The sequence below is a fragment of the Hypanus sabinus genome, chromosome X2 (genome assembly GCF_030144855.1).
Source record: "Hypanus sabinus isolate sHypSab1 chromosome X2, sHypSab1.hap1, whole genome shotgun sequence".
NCBI classification, from domain to species: domain Eukaryota; kingdom Metazoa; phylum Chordata; class Chondrichthyes; order Myliobatiformes; family Dasyatidae; genus Hypanus; species Hypanus sabinus.
In genome coordinates this window covers 34,303,749-34,316,759 of record NC_082739.1, presented here as the reverse complement: position 1 = coordinate 34,316,759, position 13,011 = coordinate 34,303,749, and the positions used below count along the sequence as shown (strand labels likewise).

Below are 13,011 nucleotides of genomic sequence, written 5' to 3'. Positions count from 1 at the left end.
TAATGTCAACCGTATCTAAATTGAAAATCTTTTAGCTTTTTCTCATTCCCCACTTTCAAACACTGCTTTATTCCCTGGCATATTATGAATGGTGCCAGAGAAAAGGCTGTGAACCATTATTGACTCGCTACATTTTATAAGATCCAATCTGACCTGCCTTTCTTTAACTTGCCCGTTAGGGATCGGAGTTATAGTGAGAAGTTGGTCGGGCTTGGAGCATAGGAGACTGAGGTGTGATATTATAAGGGTGCAGAAAATCACAAGGCACATAGGTAGGGTACTGCACATAGTCTTTTTCCCGGGGACAGGAAATCAAAAACTAGACGGCATGGATTTAACGTAAGAGGGGAAATTCTAAGGAGAAATTTCTTCATGCAGAAGGTGGACAAAGTAGCCTGAGAAAATAGTTGAGGCATTTGCAATAACAACATTTTAAAAACATTTGAATAGGTACATAGACAGGAAATTTTTAGAGGGATATGGGACCAAATGCAAGCAGTTTTGGACTAATTTAATGGGCATCTTGGTTGGCATGGATGTAGTTGGCTGAAGGGCCCATTTCTGTATTACTCTATGATTCTATGACTTTTCCGCTTCAAGGTCTTGCTTTCATTTGGCTCTTGACTGTTCTTGGGATCCAAAAGGTGTGAGAAAGATACAACACTACAATCACGTAGTCTCACAAACAGTGACTACCCTTTCTCCATGCCCCTTTGGTATTTAATACCAACATCAGCATTTTCAGATGTGGACACACTAGGGACTCCAGTTGCAATGGAGGATCTCAGCCCAAAAGATTAACTGTTCACTTCCTTCCATAGATGCTGCCTGAGCTCCTGAGTTCCCCCAGTATTTTCTGTGTGTTGCTCAATATTTTTAGCATCTACAGAATCGCTTGTTAGCCTGGTGATTCTGAGAGATTCCTTTGGGACCTGCTGGACCACACTTCTCTCAGCATTATTCATTCTGAAAAAATGGCAATGCTCTCACGGAAAACTCCTTCTGCCAGTCCAATAGGCTATTAGTATTAATGGCTAGAGATACTTAAGGTTCAGGGTGACTACCCCTTATATTGTCCTAAAGGCTGCTGAAACTAAAGATTCATTTCTCACTATTGCCGTGACCAATCCAGGAAAAAACATTGAAACATGTTATTTTCTTTAAAATCATATGCTTCTTATTTTTATGACTTCATAAGCAGAGGAAAAACCTGTTACACTGTCAGTCATTTGGATTAAAAAGTCAATTGGACTTGCTGAGCTGAAAGGACTGTTTCCATACTGAATAACTCTGGTACTCAGTAATGTGGAAAGGAAGGGCAGAAGAAGGATTGATGGTTGATGGGAAAGGTAGGTGGATGGTCACGTGATGAAACCTCCAGGGTTCCAGAGATTTCATCACATGACCTAATGTCGTCCCAGTGCAATACACCTCTGACTGGTCCCTCGGGGAAAGGGGAGAGAAAGATCCCCTGTTTGGATGAAGGGTCATAGTGTCACAAAGTGATAAAGCCATAGGGCACTACAGCACATTTTCAGGCCTTTTGGCCCATCTAGATCATGCCAGTCCGGTCTTCTGCCTAGTCCCATCTATCTGCAACCAGAACACAGACCCTCATACCCTTCCCATCTAAGTATCTACCCAAGCTTCTCCTAAACATAACAATTGAACTCACACCTACTGTATCACATTCGCTGGCAGCTCAGTCCACACTTCCACCACTCTCTGTGTGAAGAAGTTTCCCCTCAGATTCCCTTTAAGTACTTCACCTTTCACCTATGACCTCTGGTTCTCATCTCACCTATCCTGAGGGGGAAAGGCCTGCAAGCACTTTCCCCTCAAGAGGTAGCATTGAGTAGCTGTAACATTTTCAGTTTTATTTTAAATTTGTTTCCAATTATTGTAAAATGAATGCTCAGTTTAAGCCAAGTTATTTTTTGTTTCCCATAGGCCATGCCTCCTCATTCATCCAGCAGCCTGAGGATAGAGTTGTGGTGGCTGGTCACCCAGTCACACTGTCCTGTGCAGTCGCAGGCTATCGCGGAATCATTCTGTGGTCAAAGGATGGACTTGGATTAGGAGTCGAGAATCAGCTGCCAGGTAAGGAGCTGACAACAAGGCCAATGGCAAACTCTGACCTTCATACATTCTACAGGCCAGCAGCGGAACAATTCAACAGCAAACAGCTCAGCACAAATAGAGTCACAGAACATCTCTCTGAAGTACAGGTGCAGATAGTTCTACCAAGTTGTTGAGCTATTGTGGAATTTTAGCAAATGTTAAAGTGGTAACTGGAAATACTGCACATTTAATTATAAGAGAAAGAAGCAGGTATAAGCCATTCAGTCCATTCAGCTTCTGATTTGGGCCGATCTTTCACCTCTTTCCATCTTTCACTTTCCCACACTTAGACTTAGATGAAGAAGTGGAAGGGTGGAATCATAAGTTTGCAGATGATGCATAGATTGGCGGTGTTGTGGAAAGTGTTTAAGGTTACAAAGGGACATTGATAGGATGCAAAACTGGGCTGAGAAGTGGCAGATGGAGTTCAACCCAGAAAAGTGTGAGGTGATTCACGTTGGAAGGTCGATCTTAAAAGTAGAGTATAAGAATGATTGAAAGATGCTTAACAGTGTGGAGGAGCAGAGACATCTTCAGGCCCATGCTTACAGATCCCTCAAACTTACTAGGCAAGTTGATAGGGTGTTTAGGAAGGCATATTGTGTGTTGCCCTTATTACTCAAGGAATTGAGTTCAAGAGCCACGGGCTAATGTCAGAGCTCTATAAAACTCTAGTTAGACCATACTTGTACACTATTGTGTTCATTCCTGGTTGCCTCATTACAGAAAGGATGTGGAAGATTTAGAAAGAGTGCAGATGACGTTTATCAGGATGCTTCACCTGGTTTAGAGAGCATGTCACATGAGGAAAGATTGAGGGAGTTAGGGCTTCTCTCTTTAGAGCAGAAGAGGTTGAGATGTGACTTGATAGAGGCATAGACAGAGTGAACAGCCAGTGGCTTTTTCCCCAGAGTGGCAATTACCTTTACGAGAGGGCATAATTTTAAGGTGATTGGAGGAAAGTATAGGGGTAATGTCAGAGTTGGTTTTCTATAGAGGGAGTGTAAGTGCATGGAGTGCACTTTCAGGGGTAATTGAAGAGCAGATGCATTAGGGATATTTAAGAGATCCTTCGATAGCCACAAGGATGGAAAACTATGTAGCAGGGAAAGGTTAGATTGATCTTGGAATAGGTTAACAGTCAACACAAAATCATGGGGCGAAGAAGCTGTACTAGGATGTACTGTTTTATGTTATATGTTCTATGTTAACACATCGATCACCTTAATATGTAAAAAAACAAGTGACCTCTCTGCAGAATAGTAGTATTGGCCAATCCTCCACAGCACTCTTTGATGGGCGATTCCAAATCTTTGCCGATCTCTGGGTGAACAAATCCACCCGCACCCCCCACCCCCATTTCTGTTCTGACTAGAACTCTTACTTTGAATGTGTGGCTCTTGGTTAAGAATTTTGTACACTTCAAGAGATTGCTTCTTACTCTATCAAACTCTGGAAAGTACAGGCTTAATGTTAGAGGTCTTATACAATTTGAAATTCCCACTGGCGTTAACTGAAGCTCAAGGAAACAATGTAGAAAAGGTGGAAATTTCAGTTCCAGTAGGATCAGTTCCTAGATCTTGCATCACCTGATCTCCCACCTCTGACAAACTCTTAGCTCATTGGTCACCTGGTAAGGGTATCGTCCCACCAACCAGAAAATTAATGTACTCATCACTGCCCCATCAGATGGTGTTTGATGAAGTCATTTAGCTCTTTCTCCATCTCCAAAACATTTATGAAAAACAAACAAAAAAGTGGAAAATAGATCTCCTTGCTGAATTGTAGATAGTGAAGTCTTTATTTCTCAGTGACTCTGGGGCAAACCTAGACAGCAGGTAATTCAGTAAAATTTTGAAGAGGGAATGCAAGGGGTGAGTGGGATTGAAGACAGGGCTGTTAGATGGTACATACAGTAGTTCTTCATGCAAGGGCGATAATAGCAGGAGTTCACAAGTTAAATTCTCAAAGTTGGAATGGGTCAACACTCCAGTTGGACTCAAGGAGACCAAGGGAATCACCAGGAACAAAGGGAATCAAACTAAAGCTAATCCGGAGGGGCATAATCTTAGGGAGATTGGCGGAAAGTAAAGGGGGGGGGGGGGGAATATCAGAAGTAAGTTTTTTTTTTACAGAGAATGATAAGTGTGTGGAATGCTGTGCCAAAGGTGGGGGGAAGGTAGATACAGTACATTAGGGACATTTAAGAAACTCTTAGGTAGGAAAATAGAGGATAGAAAAATAGAAGGTTGTAAGACCATAAGACATAGGAGCAGAATTAGGTCATCTGACCCATCAAGTCTGCTCTGCCATTCAATCATGGCTGATCTTTTGTTTAAATCTCCTTCTCAAACACAGTTCCTGTCCTTCTCCGTATAACCTTTGATGGCATGTCCAATCTCTGCCTTAAATACACCCAATGACCTGGCTGACCTGACCAGCTGCATGTGGCAACAAATTCCACAAATTCACCACCCTTTGGCTAAAAAAAATCTCCACATCTCTGTTTTGAAAGGGCACTCCTCTATCCTGTGGCTGTGCCCTCTTGTCCTAGACTCCACCACCATGGGAAACATCCTGTCCACATCTACTCTGTCCAGGCCATTCAACATTCGAAAGGTTTCCATGAGATCCCCCTTATCCTTCTAAATTCCAGTGAGTACTGACCCAGAGCCATCAAATTTTCCTCGTATGATAACCTCGTATGTTTTGTAGGAAGGAAGAGTTAGATTGAACTGAGAGGTTAAAAGGCTAGCACAACACCATGGGCTGAAGGGCCTGTTCTGTGCTTTAATGTTCTATGCTCCATGTAGTCTAGCAATATAAACATGTCAAACAGTACCAAACGTCCATATAGTTGATGAAGTGATCACTTTGATGAGCCAATCCTATTTAGATTTAACACGAGGAAATCTGCAGATGCTAGAAATTCAAACAACACACACAAAATGCTGGTGGAACACAGCAGGCCAGGCAGCATCTATAGGGAGAAGCGCTGTTGACGTTTCAGGCCGAGACCCTTCCTCGGAAGAGTCTCGGCCCGAAACGTCGACAGTGCTTCTTCCTCTAGATGCTGCCTGGCCTGCTGTGTTCCACCAGCATTTTGTGTGTCCTATTTAGAGTTTAGAGCTTGCTGCACATAATCTCTTATGTACTGAGTGAGGATCAATACTACCCACGGAACACTTCATGATGGGCAACGCCACACACTCCACACAGCAGTAAGTTCCACTGCACCAGATGGGTTTCTGCTGCTTTTGAATGAATGAAATTCAGATTGCTCCACTCCCAGGGCAGGGGGACCGTGTACAGAGTTTCACTGAGCTGGCTACTTTTCTCTTGCAGGCTTCCCACGTTATTCCATCGTGGGGGACCACGCAGCTGGGGAATTCAACCTCCGCATCGAGAAAGCCCAGCTCATCGATGACGCCGTGTACGAGTGTCAGGCTACACACGCCGCCCTGAGATCACAGCCAGCACGACTGACCGTGCTCAGTAAGTGAAGGCATTTTCAAACGCACTTTTACATCTGCTCACAGGATAGGGGTGAGTGTCCGTGCCACCATTCATTGGCCATCCCTAAATGCCCCTGACTGAGGAGTCGCTCACACCAGTATCTCTGGCCTTCCATTTTAGGTTCAGCGGATAAGGATGGCAGAAGTCCTTCCTTGAGGGATTGTGTACATGCGTAGGTTTTATGTACGGGGGCCACGTGAACTGGTGTCTATATGGGAGCCCACACCTCAGTCAAGATGATACGAGCAGTAGTTAACAGATTCCAGACAGTGCCGTAGACTGTCTGTGATTCTATGTAATTTATTGCTCTGTTCTGTTGAGACCAATTTGACAAGGCACTTTGTAAATATGCTGTGTTTGCTCTGATTATGACTTCCTAATTAAATAAAAATAAAACTAACAAGCATCGCACTTAATGCTCATCCCTTCGCCTGATCTGCTCCCAGGTACCTGACTGGAGGTGCTGCAATGAGCCAGGTGTAGACCTATCAGCCGCAGCCCAGGCACACCTGCAGCTCACTGGAGATTTTGTGCAGTCGTGCCGGGAAGATGCTTTAAGTGCCGGTTAATTAAATAGGGCTTTGCAGTGAATGCCCATGAGCGAAGGGGGTCTTGCGGAGCGATATTTCTCAGAAGTTCTTCGTTGCTGCTGGTTAATCAAAATGGCATCTCTGTGGGCACTGGTTAGGAAAGAGTGCATCACTGTCCGTTAAAAGAGTGGACAAAGGGACACTGTGTGCTAACCCTTTGGTGCTAGTGAACAAGGGGAGTATGTCAATCGGCAGCAGTTTGTTTGAGAAACACTGCAGTTGCTTGAGAGAGAACCACTGTGCATTAGCCAGTAAAGAAAGTATCACAGCTCATAAGCAAATATTGTGGTGAACACTACCTAGTAATCGAGCATCTCATGTAGAACTGGTTAGTAAACTGAGGCCACAATGAACACTAGGATGTAAATGGGAACTCTTCAAAACCCATTCGACAGTAAAGGTAATATCTCAATTAGTACTGGCTGGTCAAGGGAACATCTGATTGAGCATGGATTAGTAAAGTGATCATTGCTTTTGGTGCTGGTTAGTAAAGGGAAAATTAAAGCGGGCAATGTTTAAGAAAAGTAAACATTGGAGTTATTGCTAGTTAGGAAATGGAGTGTCTTACGGACGGCTGTTACATAAATGGAGCATCAATGCAAGCATTTTAGTTACTGCCGGTTAATAAGGATGCACCACAGTGATCATTGATTGGTAGTGGGAGCACTGTATTCAGTTCTGGTTAATAAGCAGACCACACTGAAAGTGGGGCTTATTGAAGGGTGCATCACAGTTAGTACAAGTTGGTCAAAGAACCATTGCAGTTAATTATAATTAGAGAAACCAACAGAGTTAATGCTGGATGGTGCAGATTTGTAAAGGGGTCACGGTGCTAATTAACAGAAGAAACATTGCAGATCACACTGGTTAGTGAGATGAACCACAGTGAGAGCTGATTTACAAAGGAGTTGGCACTGCAAGGTGGGACACGTTGGAGTACCATTTGAGTATAGGTGTATCAAGAGTAATGTTAAAAAGAGTGCTATTCACCATATGGAGAATCAGTATGTTCTGATTACTGGTTAGCATATAGTTATGTAGCGGAGGTGGGGGGGATGGTGGTGGTCGACAGCCATTCCTAGTGGCAGCACTGTTTACTGTTATTGTGATAAAATGCTTTTGTGGGATAATGGTGGGAAGTTCAAGTTCATTTATTGTTACATTTTAGTTTGGGTTACAGAGTTATTTGCTTGTGTGCTTATTGGTCACCCTGACTGTAAGCTGGTTGTGTGATAATCACCACCCCCTGTCTGTAGGTGACTGAGTGGGTTTTCTCCCCGGGTCATAGTGCCCAGTCTGTGGTACTTTTTTGTGCTTGTCGCAATAAGGACGTCAGTTGAGTTAAACGAGCTTTTCTCCTCTATCGTCATGGACCGAATGTTTGCCACAGCATCTACTTATTCAATGCAAGTATTATGTGGCAGAATCTGTTAGCTTGACTTTTCATTTGCTCAGAAAGGTAGAAGAATACTAAACAAACCTTTTATGTTGCCAGGACTGATATGTAAAAGTGTATCTCCAATTTCAAAGAGCTGTCACCTAGCAGGAGAGCAACTGTGCGGTAATGTGTCAGGGGACAGTGTGACCGTCTGCAGATGTGTGGCTTTGGTGAAGTGGAGCTGGAGTTGCTCACCTCCTTGTACACGGTGTCTCCGGGTTATGATTTTAAAATGTCTATACGCCAAGTATGGAAACATGCAAATTCTCCCGGACATTTTAAAATCATTTTTCAATCAACTAATAATAACAATAGAGTGTTTTGCAATATTCATTAGAGAATGTCTACAGTGTATATTCCATTAGATTATTTTTAAGTAGTGTGTTAGGGTGATTCAGTGTATGTGGAATGACACAGTATGGGTTACTATGGGTGATTCAGTGTATGTGGAATGATACAGTATGGGTTACTATAGAATATAGATGCATCTGACTTGTGCAGAAAATGTCCTCAGGAACAGAGCCCAGTTATAACCTAGGCTAGGAACTGTCTATGTTGTTAGTCCAGATGCCTGAGTTAGTTTCATCTCACAATAGAAACCTCAATCATACCAAGGTTTGGTCGTTAATTATCTAAAGGACTGTGCCAGGTTTGGCACTGGGCTGATTTGTGTTGTCTGACCTGGATGGCTGTTGAGATTCCCCACTTGACCTCAGTACCTGCTCGACAGGAATTCACTAACCTGCTCTTTGGGCAAGGATGTAGAAGATGGTGATCGATGGCTCCTGTGGCACCTGTTATTCCTTCCTCACTTCCCAGTCACTTTCAGATTTGTTTGGCAGGCAATGGCAGCCCTCAGATACCTAACCCATGTCAGCCTAAGTCATTAGACTGACTGCGAGAGTCCTCATAGCTGAATCTGAGTCTGTGTGGACACACTCCCAATAAGTCACTCTGCACAAGTTAGTTAGCAGGAAGATATGGGAAGTAGAACACAGGGCACTACAGCAGAGTACAGGCCATTCAGCCCACATTGTTGTGCCAACCTAGTAACCTACTCTAAGTTAAATCTGACCCTTCCCTCCTACATAGCCCTCCATTTTTCTATCATCCATGTGCCTGTCTAAGAGTCTCTTAAATGTCCCGAATGTATCTGTCTCTACTACCAGGGCGTTCCACACACCCACCACTCTGTGTAAAGAACTTACTTCTGACATCCCCCCAAAACTTCTTCCAATCACCTTAAAATTATGCCATCTTAAATTGGACATTCCACCTCTGGGGGGGGGGGGGGGGGGGAGAAAAGTCTCTTGTTCTATACCTCTTTATCATCTTGTACACCTCTGTTAAATCACCTCTCATTCTCCTTCACTCCAAAGCAAAAAGCCTTGGCTCACTCGACCTATCTTCACAAGACATTCTTGTTATGGTCCGGTCCGGAGCCTGCATTCCAGTTCTTGATCCAGTCCGTGGACTCCGGACTCCAGGTCCTTTGACTGTTCCTCGGTTCGCCTTGAGCTCAAATAGTCACACCTGAGGATCATCTTGGCTTGTTTGGGCTCAAGGAGGCGCACCTGATGCCCATCGGTTGGCTGTGTATATAAGGGGCTCTGGGACTGAGTATAGTTGGGGGGTTGTCCTGGTTTGGAGCACCCACTGTTTTGGATGAGTTCTGTGAGTGTCTGGAAGTCACCCTGAACTGAGTTCCCTTCCTATCTCTTGCCTCTGTTGGGTAAGCCAGGCTGGACTGCTGTTGCCTGGTGGAGGACTCTGCCCCTTCTGATCCCTTGCCTCCTATGGGTTGTGCCCTGTGACCTGCCCAGGCCCCTGTTTCCTGTCTGGGAGGTCTGGGCCCTGCCCAGAGGGCTATCCACCCAGCATTCCTAGTCCCAAAAACTCATCCTCTAGCCTAGCCTTGTGACCATCCCTGAACTCTGGGATCCTCTGTGAGCCCCAGGATCACTTTGAATGCCATGTCCCTCACGCATGCATTGGTCTCCATCTTGTCCTATCCTTTAGCTTGTCCTGTCCTGCCCCCAGTACTTCAGTGCCTGTGTCCTGCATTTGGGTCTGGTCTCATGTCCACCTATGACAATTCTCTCTAGTCCAGGCAACATCCTGGTAAATTCCCTCTGCACCTTCTGGAAAGCTTCCATGTCCTTCCAATAATAGGAAACTAGAACTGAACACAATATTCCAAGTGTGGTCTAACCAGAGTTTTATAGAGCTGCAAGATTACCTCATGACTCTTAAACTCAATCCCCCAACTATTGAAGACCAATACACCATACATCTTCTTAACAATCCTATCAACTTACACAGGAACTTTGAGAACTCTATTGTCACGGTCCCCAAGATTCTTCTGATTCTCCACACTGCCAAGAATCCTGCCATTGATCCTATGTTCTGCCTTCAAATTTGACCTTGCAGTATGAATCATTTCACACTTTTCTGGGTTGAATTCCATCTGCCATTTCTCAGCCCAGCTTTGCATCCTGCCAGTGATCCACTTCAATGTACAACCCTCCATACTATCCATAACTCTACCAAACTTTGTGTCATCTGCAGACTTACTAACCCACCCTTCCACTTCCTCATCCAAGTTACTTATAAATATCACAAAGAGGAGGGCTCCCAGAACAGATCCCTGCAGAACACCGACCAACAGGCGGAATAAGCACAACCTACTATCACACTTTGCCTTTGGTGGGCAAGCTAACTCTGTACCCACATAGTCAAATTTCCCTGGATCCCATCCCTCCTGACTTTCTGAGTGAGCTTACCATGAGAACCTTATCTAACACCCTACTAAAGTCCATATGCACCACATCTAGTGCTCTACTTTAATCAATGTGTTTTGTCACATCTTTGAAAAAGTTCAAACAGGATTGTGAGGCATGACCTACCCCTCACAAAGCCATGCTGACTATCCCTAATCAGACTATGCTTCTTAAAATGCTTGTAAATCCTGTCTCTAAGAATTTTCTCCAATAATTTGCACTCCACTTAAGTAAGACTCACTGGTCTATAATTCCCAGGATTATCCCTATTACCATTGAACAAAGGAGTAACATTTTCCAACCTCCAATCATCTGTTACTGCTCCTGTGGCCAGTGAGAATGCAAAGATCATCGCCCAAGTAACAGCAATCTCTTCCCTCGCTTCCCAGAGTATACTGGGGTATATTCCCTCTGGCCCCAGGAACTTATCTATCCTTATGCTTTTCAGAAGTTCCAGTACATCCTCTTTTTTTTTAATGATATGCTCTAGCATATCAGCATGTTTTACACTGCCCTCAGAAATGTCAAGGTCCCTCTCACTGGTGAATACTGAAAGTATTCATTAAGTACCTCTCCTATCTCCTCCAACACTAGGCATATGTTTTATCTTCTGTCCCCAGTTGGTCCTACCCTCACTCTAGTCATCCTCATGCTCTTCACATACTGTACGTGTAGAACACCTTGGGGTTTTCCTTAGTTCTACTTACCAAGGCCTTCTCATGTGCCCTTCTATCTCTCCTATCCATTCATCTCCTTCCTGGCTACCTTCTAACTCTCCAAAGTCCTTGTCTGATCCTTGCTTCCTAAATCTTAAGTGAACTTCTTTCTTCCTCTTGACTAGATGTTCCACATCTCTTACAACCATAGTACCTTCACCCTACCATCATTTCCCTGCCTCAATGGGATAAACCTGTCCAGAACCCCATACAAATGCTCTCTAAACAACCTCCACATCTCCATTGTGCATGTACATGGATTCCCAATTTATGTTCCCATATTCCTGCTTAATAGTATCATACTTCCAATTAAATACTTTCTCATACCATCTGTTCCTTTCCCTGTTCAAGGCCATGTTAAAAGTTAGTGAGTTGTGGTCACTGTCTCTGAAATGTTTTCCCACCAAGAGATCTGATACCTGACCTGTTCAGTGCCTAGCACTAGATCCAGTATGGCCTCTCCTCTATTTGGCCTGTCTACATATTGCCTCAGGAGCTTTCTACACATTCTGCCTACTCTCTTTCCCTCTCCCAGTCACACAGCTACTTGCCTCCTGCAACTTTGGAGTGATGACCTCCATGAAGCTCTTATCTATCACATCCTCATTTTCTCACTTGAGCCGCAGATCATCAAGCTGCAGCTCCAGTTCCTTAATGCGGTCTGTAAGGAGCTGCAGCTGGATGCTCTTCATGTCGATCTAGATATCCAGGAGACTGGAGGTCAACCTGAATTCCCACGTCTGACATGAAGTACATACCACTGATCCCAGATCTATTCCCATTAACCAGGCCTAATAGACAATGAAAGAAACAAAACTGACCAGAATCTTACCTTACCCCTCACCTCTTTTCGCCGAAGCCTCTTGAACCAAAGCCTGAGGCTCCCCACTCTAACGCTGTTTACTCCCATAACGGCTACTCTGCTCATACCTCACTTCTTTTGATAGGCCTATTCCAAGTGCCTAATAAATCATGATATCTCAAACCTGCTGAAATGTTCCACTCATGTTTTAATTCTTATGCTCACTCACCTCCAACCAAGTGACTAGTTGTGTTGTTTTTGCTTGTGTGCAGAGATTGAAGAGCATGACACTGGTGAAAAGGATTACAACAAGCTGGATAGCAGAGGTGGAGGAGCAAATTCAGGAGTTCTTCCATTTGGTGGACTGGATGGTGTTCAAGAAATCATCAGATGACTTCAGTCAAGTTTCTGGGCTTTAACAACTCAGAGGATCTGTAGGGTGTTTAAGAAGGCATATGACATGCTTGTTGAGGCATTAAGTTCAAAGTTAGGAAGTTATGTTGCAGCTTTATACAACTCTAGTTGGACCACGCCTGGAGTATTGCATACAGGTCTGTTCAACCCATTATAGGAAGGATATTGAGGCTTTGGAGAGTGTGCTGAAGAGGTTTACCAGGATGCTGCCTGGATTAGAGGGTATGAGGGTATGAGAGGTTGGAAAAACTTGGGTTGTCTTTTCTGGAGTGGAGGAGGCTGAGGGGTGATCTTATAAAGGTTTATAAGATTATGGGAGACACAGATAGAGTGGACAGACAGTATCTTCTTCCCAGCATTGAAATGTCTCATACCAGAGGGTATGCATTTAAGGTGAGAGGGTTTAAGTTCAAAGGAGATGTGCAGTGCAAAGTTTTTACACAGAGAGTGGTGGATGTCTGGAATGTGCCGCCTCGGGTAGCAGTAGAAGCAGATATATTCGAGACTTTGAAGAGTTGTATACATAGGCATATGAATGTGAAGGCAATGGAAGAATGTGAACATTGTATAGGCAGAAGGGATTATAACAGTTGGGCATTGGATTACTAATTTAATTGATTTGGCACAACAGTGT

At 44.0% G+C, this 13,011-nt stretch overlaps 1 long non-coding RNA gene across 1 annotated transcript; it reads left to right on the top strand.

The window, feature by feature from the left end:
• The first annotated feature begins 2,041 nt into the window (after positions 1-2,041).
• On the top strand, positions 2,042-12,374 carry LOC132385274 (uncharacterized). Its single transcript, XR_009509133.1, has 3 exons — positions 2,042-2,100; positions 5,467-5,616; positions 12,236-12,374. It is a non-coding gene; the product is annotated as an uncharacterized LOC132385274 (long non-coding RNA).
• Positions 12,375-13,011: the final 637 nt, after the last annotated feature.